The following is an 8,242-nucleotide window of genomic DNA, read 5'->3' on the forward strand; positions in this document are numbered from 1 at the left end:
CATTTCTACAAATAATTTTTCCCTTCTCTGGTATTTCAGTGTACATATGTTACACTAAATGACATAATGTTATAGTCACTGAAACCCCTTTGTTTGATTTTGGATAGTTAACACTGATCTGTCCTCAAGTTTACTGACTTTATTTACATAGTGTTCAACCTTTAATCTCTGATAACTTTATCCACTGAATTTTCCATTTGAAATATATTTTTTTTCATGACAGAAGTTTCATTTAGTTATTTATTTTACTATCTTCCACTTATTTCTTCATTATGTTTACGTCTTCCCCTAAATTATTTGGCATACTTATAATAGCTGTTTTCAATATTCTTGTTTGCTAATTCCATCATTTCTGTCTCAATTTCTATGGACTTATTTTCCTTCACATTTTTTTCTGCTGCTTGTCATGTGTGGTATTTTTGATTGGGAGCTGGACATTGTGACCCTTACATTGTTGAATGTCTAGAGTTTATTGTTCTTATATTTGCATAGAATTAATGTAATTAAGTTAATTAAAGACCAGCTTTCTTTTTTTGACCTTATCTTAAAGCTTTTAAAGGACTGGTCTAGAGTAATTTTTATTCTACTCAGAACTAAATTAAGTAGCTCTGGAATCTCTGCTGAATGAACCAGTCTCTCCATTTTAGCTGGTTAGACCTTGAACTCCTTTTAGTATTGTGTAAGTTGCAAAAGGTGTGTTCAATTACAGCTCCTAGTTGTTCCTTGTTTGGCTTTGTGGATTTTCATTTTGTGTATTAATAGCATTTTCTTCAGTGAAAGGTTCAGAAAGTCTCCTACACATATTTTACCAAGTTGCGCCTCTTTGGTCCTCTACTCTATAAATTCTGGGTGATTATGCTTCACCAAACTCTTTCCTTTTCCTTTTCCATTCAGGGTTATTTCCAGATTCAACTTTGGAAATAACTTGTGCTGAAGTTCAGAAAATGCCCCCCGGTAGTAATCTGGGATGAAAAAAATCCAAGATGACATATTGACATGTGGCAGAGTCCACATTCAAGCCTAAGTCTCCGAGTCTCTAGAGCCCGTGTTCTCTTTCCTAGGGATGGTGCAGAACAAGTCACGCTGGTTTTCTGGGCTGCAAGACTCAGAGGCCACATAAGTGAAATGCCTTTCAATCTGAATAAAATGACTGTGAATTAACCAAGGCTCACTGGCCAAAGCAGATGAAAGAATTGAGTTTGTAGACAATCAGTAAGGGAGAAAAAAATAGAAGAAGGAGTATGAACATACATGATTATTGCACCAGATTACTTTTCAGTTTTATAATTGTTTTTGTTTTATATTGTTTTTTTTTGTTTGTTTGTTTGTTTGTTTGTTTGTTCTCACCTTGACTGATAGGTAGCAATAGTACATTAAAGCTGGCAGGTTGTCAAAAGTGGTGCTATAGATGTTAGCTTGGCAGATCAAAACATTTTCATCCAAAACTGTTTCTTGCCAAAGCATATAATACAATGATCCTTCTTTGATGTTCACTAACAACATGTAGATTCTACTAGAAATTATTAATTTTATTTCTCTATAGTTCCTTTTGCTTTCTATTTTTAGAGTGGCTGACCAAACTAATAAAAACTGCAATAAGTCAGGCATCCCTGGTTGGAAAATTCTAAAAATAGCAAAAACATCTGTGCTCAAGTTTGCTCTTGTTCTATTTGTGAAGGATTTGTCAAACAGGTAGAAGTATCCATTCTTTTAATTGGATGTACTTATTTCAGATGATGTTTATCTATTCCTTAAAGCCATTACTCAAATGATTTCTACTTGAAAATTTCACTGAAAGCAAACTATGAAGGTATAATTTTGTAATATTCTTTCATGAAGAGTTTTCACTAGGTCATACTGGCCTTCCTCCCTGTTCACATCATGTTCTAGTGCTTGGTTATATTTAGAGACCTGCAGAATTGATTTTTACTTGCATTATAGCATAGCTCATCTCCAACTGCTGTCACCTCCCAGACAAAACTTATTTCTTCTATAGGAGGAAGCTGGTTTCCTAAAGGGTACCATGAGCTTTCAGAGTTTTGTTTTATTAGCTGTTGCTGCAAGTACCACATGGGTAGAGGCTGGGAGTGTTCTACCTTAGCAGAGGCTGTCCCCTGCTCCCCATTTCTGCCCTGCTACCATTGCTTTATTCAGTGTCACAGTAGGACTCACCTACTGTTGTTGCTGAATGGCAAGCTTTTCAGGACTTTACTGTTAGGAATTTTAAAGACATCTGGGTAAGACAGATTTATTTGACTTTTCAAACTACTTAGCAAAGACAACAAGTTTGTAAACAGATACCTGAACATCCAAAGTTAAACTTGTTATCAGAAACAATTGGGCAAGATATTTAAAAAGAAAAAAAAAGTAGAAATCAGTGCAAATAGTAACATTGGTCTCTCCTTGCAAACTCTGGAGAAATTATTGAGGGAACACTTTCTAAATGGAGTTGCCTCTGCTCTTGCATACTATGCTCTTGCTTTCAGATCTCTTGGGTTTTACCTCTGTAAGGACTCTCAAATTGTGGTGAAATTGAATGTGGAGCTTTTATGGATGAATACTAATTTAAGCAATGTTGTATGTGATGAACTGTTATCTAGCAGGATGGTGATCAGTTGTCTATTGCTGCATAACAAACCATTCCAAAAAGTTGTGCTTTAAGACAATGATTTATTATTTCTCATGATTCTATAGTACACTGGGGTGGTCCTTTTGTATTCCAAGTGGTTTGACTGAGGATCCCTCGTGTGCTTGTGTGTTTTAGGTCCTGGACTTCTTCACAGCAAAGAAGAGAGAGAAGTTAGCAGCTACCAAGCATAAGATAGGTCTGCAAATGGCACATTTCTTCTACTGAAGTCTGTTGGTTAGATTAAGTCACGTGGCCAGTTCAGGATTCAAAGGGAGAGGAACTAGACTCCATCTCTAGATAGGAAGAGCAACACCTTCACAGACTCTGGAGAGAGGCCATCTTTGGAAGCTATCTAACACATACACCAGCCCTCCTGGTGTCTCCCCATTGTCCTTCAATAATTACTAGTACCTTCCTGTACTCTGACAATAGTCTTTGTGTGCATTATAAATTATATGGTTGCACTACCCATAAAATACCTTCTAATATGCCACATAACAAATTTTAACTAGTAAGACTGTTGTACCATGGAGTGAGGCCAAGGCTCCCTCTTGGTTTAATATCTAGCAAGGTTTTTTCCTCAAATAAGCACAATAATGGTTTTGCAAGTCAGTCTTTGTATTTCTGGGTCAGCTGCTTGCTGTATGGCATTTGTGAAGAGGACTTTGTATCTGTGCAGCCTAGACAGAAAAAGATAATGATCCTCTCTTCTCTATCTCTCTGAGGCATTTTAAGTTATTTATATCAAAAATTTCCTAGCAGCAGACAGATACAGCAGAACTGGAGCACAGCACACTTTGTGATTGTGTAGGTTTTAGCTATGTTCAAATCACCTGCAACATAACTAAAGGATAAAGATTTAAGGATGTTCCCTGGGCTGGGAACACATGTAAAACTGTGACCAAGTAGACCAAGACTGTGTTAATATCTTAGTCTCTCCATCTCCTCTTTTTCAGTCTTCTAGGACCTTCGAATGTATCCCTGTCTATAGTACTTATTTGTCATCCCTCACTTGTTGTGAAATTTTGTACAAAGATTACCCAGGTATGGTATACCAGTCTCTTCCTCTGATACAGCCTCATCTTCTCCTGATAAAATGGCAATCTTTGCTCAATATGTCTATTGTCCTTAATTTGGGAATAGATGAACACTTCAATATTTAAGATGGAAATGTCTGTAAATGTGTTCTGTCTTCAAGGCACATGGTTCTAATTTTTATAGTAGGTTTCTTCTGATGAGTGCTAATGTTCCTTAATGTTCCTCATTAACCTGTAACTGAAGGGCAATTTCTTAGCATTGATTAATACTTTCTTAAGGGCTGGGGTTGTGGTTCAGTGGTAGAACATTTGCCTCACACATGTGAGGCACTGGGTTCAATTCTCAACACTGCATATAAATAAATGAATGAAATAAAGGTCCATCAACAACTAAAAATATATATTTTAAAAAATACCTTCTTAAACTCTCTCTTCTCCATTACTCTGTAAGAAGTCAGGTCTTCTTCCTATCAATGAGTGTCCTCAGTGCCTCCCTACATTCCTTGGTCTCTCTCATTTCACTCTCTCAATCTGCTTTTCCCTCTCCTTCACCTTTAGGTACCCTACACCCTATAGTCCTGCTTGAAAACCTTTAGTAGGAAGCCATATCCCCACCTTTAGAAGGGGTCTAGAGTTAACTTTATTGTCTTAATGTCGTTAGCTGCTGTTAACCCATATGTTTAGCTGCCACTCAGGTTTATATTATAGAGAAGTGCAGTCTGTGGACTGTCTGGTATCAGTCTGTGAAATATTTGTAGCTGGATCTTGAGGAGAGAAGTATAGACATTGAAAGTCAATATGCCTCTATCTGGCATTTCTTCAGGCTCTGGAATTTATTGCCACAAGACCAAGTCTCTTCTACTTGCTCTTCATATTGAAGAACTTAATGCAATGATGTATATGTGTTTAAAAATAAAACAGATGTTAACTTTCTAGAATGGAAAATTCAAAATGACATGATCAATGGTAGTGATAGGTTATATTATTTATTCCTAGTTATTTGATTCCTCCCCTTCATTGTCATGCATTGTTGAAGGCATGATAAATTCCTTACCCCTCTAACCTAGAATTGGACCATATGACTCACTTTGGTCTATGGATATGACTGTCATAAAATATAAGCTGAAACTTTAAATGTGCTTCTGTGAATTGTCTTTACCTCCCCTTTGGTCTTATGCCCTCTCCCATGGGGAAAACTTGCTGAAGTAGTGGGTGGTCCTTCATCCTGGGCCTCAGGTAGACAAGATCTGTCAGGCCAATCAGAATCCCACTGGAGCCCCGAAGAACCTGTGGAGCCAGTAGAACTCAGCAGAACTGTTCTAACCCATAGGCCTCAAGCAACATGGGCAAGAAATCAGTGCCAGTTGTTAAAAGCTACAGATTTTTTTTTTTTTTTTTTTTTTTTTTTGTGTGTGTGTGGTTGGTGTAACAACAAAAGCTGATTAATATAGGAGGTGGTATCAAGAGTGGGTTTTACCATAATAAAACCTTCAGAGATGTGTCATTGCTTCAGGTATTGAGCAAATTATAATAGGGATCTGGAAAAACAACAACTGCAGTGTGCATTAATGAAACACTTGGCAAAACTATCCTAGGTGGATAGTTTGGTACCCATTGAGTTTGTGGTTGTGTGTCACAGGGCTTTGAGACAGAATGTTGTGGGTGATTATTACCTGCATTTGATCAGAAACTATGAAAATGATAAGCTGAGAAAAGAATTGCCCTGTTTACAATGAGGAATGAAAGGGGAAAGGGAGAACCAAAAAATTCTGGGATTTGCTGATTTAATATATGCTACTGCTTTGCCCCCGCCCCTGCTCCCCCAAACGAAAACAAAAACAAAAAACAATTTCTCATTTTAACAAATAACCTGAGGGGAAGGGAATATAGCTGCTAAAACAGCCTGGGAATAAGACCAAATCAGATCCATGGCTCACACCTCTGGTTCAGATGTTTGATTGGATTAATAATGTGGCTCCCAGTGAATTATTTCAGTTGGACAAAATAGCTTAGAGCAAAAAAGGAGGGCACGGTCCCACTGAGGTCTGACAAGCTAAAGGTTCCTGTAATTAAGGGAGGAAAGTACACCAGAGAGGGAGGTACATGAGTTGAAAATAATTGTGCATGTGGCTATTAACAAAGAAGTAGACTAGAATCAAATAAATTAAAAAATAAGCAAACCAAACACTCCAATATTTAAAATAGGCCTATGTTACCAAAAGTGCTTTTAGCATGGACTAACAGAGACTTCACTGTGATATAAGATAACTTTGTAAGGACAGGAAGCAGGGTTAGGAAGCTGCTTGACCACCAGGAGATGGTATTTTCCAATGCCCTTTTCCAATATGGCTAAGGATGGAAATAAAAGAGAATGGAACTCCTGCAGAGTGGAGGAAGTAGATGGGGGCAGTGCTGCCAGGGAATGGGAGTGGGCCCTGGAACATTTTCTACCTGCAGTATTTTCTCAGTGAGATTTCAGAATAGCTGTGAACTGGTGCTTTCCATTCTTCTCCTTCTGAACAGAAGTATTCATTGAGGTTTCCTGTTCTTGACTTACTGCTGCATGCTGAATGTGCATATGGAGGTGGGAAAGGGAGCACTGATTGGTCTTTTAAATTCACAGGTCTCCAGATCAAAGGAAGATGCAACCTGATTTAATGGACACTAAGGGATCCTATGCTTGAAGCCCAAAGAATTGATTGGATGGGACTTTGGTTCTCAGGAAGAAAGCAAATATTTGTGATAAGAGCATGGTCTTATACTGTTTGTTTACAATTATTCATGCTTTCCCTGCCCTTGCTTTGCTTCCTCTAGTTGGAATATACTTTTCTACCCTATTGACTTCTGGGTTGGCCCTGTGATTTTCTGGGCAGGGGAATGTGACTGGACATGATATATGCTTGTCCAAGCAGAAGTTTTAAATATGCCTATATGGTTTGGCTTGTCTCTATCAATCCATGATTTTCTACTTCTTCTATGAGAACCACAGGCCCTGGATCATGGGTGCTCCTTCATCCTGGGTCCTGGAATGTGAAGATAATGTGGACTCAATTGGAGCTCAGAGGAGTCCAGAACAGTTTAGAGAGGCCCACTCTTTTCACAGTTCTACCTAAGATCTCAGTGAGCAAAAATAAGTGTTTATTCTTGGAAGGCACTGAGAAGTGGGGGCTATTTGTTATTGCAGTAAAACCTGACTATTGCAAAGGTATTATAAAATAGGAGAAGAAATCATGCATGGAATGGGAAATATTATGCAGGTCAACTAGATTGTGCAAGTGACCAAAATGATGTTGAAAATAGAGCATTTATTGCATATAATTTTGGAAAGAAAATAAAGAAATCAAAATAAATGAAAATTCCAGTTTTTACATTTGAGATGATTTTATAATTGAAGAATTACAGAAAACATCTTTCAAAGTTAGGCCCTGGTTTAAGAATGTCAAGAGCAAGCCTGTAGTAATGGCACTAAAGTGGTTGATTAGAGAAAAATGAACGTGGCAGTGGAAGTAGATACATTCTTTATGTCACATTACATGCATATTTTAAATTTGTTACCAGGAGACATGATATCAACTGATAATGATGACATTTTTTGTAACACTTCAAAGATCATGTGCCCTCTTCTCTAGATCTGCCTAACTATGAAACATAAAATTTGACCTTAAATCTACTCAAAGATGAATAAGAGACTGTTAACTAAATGCTGTTAGATCAATTAGATTTAACTTACATAAGATAAGAGATTCACCAGTTAAGAAAAATGATAGAAAATTCAAAAGGAGACTGTAGATGTTGGTAGAAAATGAAATTAATTGAATTTGTGCTACACATGATTATTTGGTATAAACTCTAAGTTGCTGTATAATGTCATAAAAGATTACAAAACACTCAAATAGTTCTAAGCTTGGTTATTTCATTTACAAAAATGGCTTAAAATACTTTTAAGTTATACAGAGAATTTTTTTATATTCAAAGGAGTCATGTGTGATATATGTAAAAGCAAAATTAAACATAAATAAAAAATATGAAAGCAAAAACAAGGAAAGAAAAGCATTTATACGACCACAGAAAAGAAGCAACAAGAAGTAGTCTCAAATGAAAAGAGATTTTTAGTAAATTGAATAGCATAATGCAAAATTTTTGGCTTTTTTCCTTAAATAGTCAAACCCTGAAAAAAATTGAAAGGACATGGGAAATACTGTATCACTCTAGACACTGCTCTAAGAGATAATGAAATCACAATATGAGTGATAATTTATATGATGAACATCCAATACTTCCTAATATTTTCTGCAATGAAGGTAATCTTCATATATGACTCCATTAATGTAAAACTCATGGTGTATTACTGAATCTAAGTATTGCTTTTTCTACTGACAATTCTGCTTCCTATTGCAAAGTCTCTCCAAGTTGAAATTAGTACAATGATTATTTCTCAATGGTTTAAGAAAAGTTAATAAACTTGGTATCACTGAGGACAGAACACAAATTACGTGAAGTTTTTTATCATAATGTCATTAGTGACTTTGCTGAAATAAAGGTAAGATAAATAAATTTTATGAATACAAATAATGAG

General features: G+C 36.5%; 1 long non-coding RNA gene across 1 annotated transcript in view; it reads left to right on the forward strand.

Moving 5' to 3' along the window:
• LOC143379348 (uncharacterized) overlaps positions 1 to 7,505 on the forward strand; it is a 48,904-nt gene extending 41,399 nt beyond the window's left edge. The window contains exon 4 of the long non-coding RNA XR_013088471.1: positions 6,290 to 7,505. This is a non-coding gene — a long non-coding RNA (uncharacterized LOC143379348). The remainder of the gene's footprint in view (positions 1 to 6,289) is intronic.
• The last annotated feature ends 737 nt before the right edge of the window (positions 7,506 to 8,242 follow it).

This window comes from Callospermophilus lateralis, chromosome 13, assembly GCF_048772815.1.
Source record: "Callospermophilus lateralis isolate mCalLat2 chromosome 13, mCalLat2.hap1, whole genome shotgun sequence".
NCBI lineage: Eukaryota > Metazoa > Chordata > Mammalia > Rodentia > Sciuridae > Callospermophilus > Callospermophilus lateralis.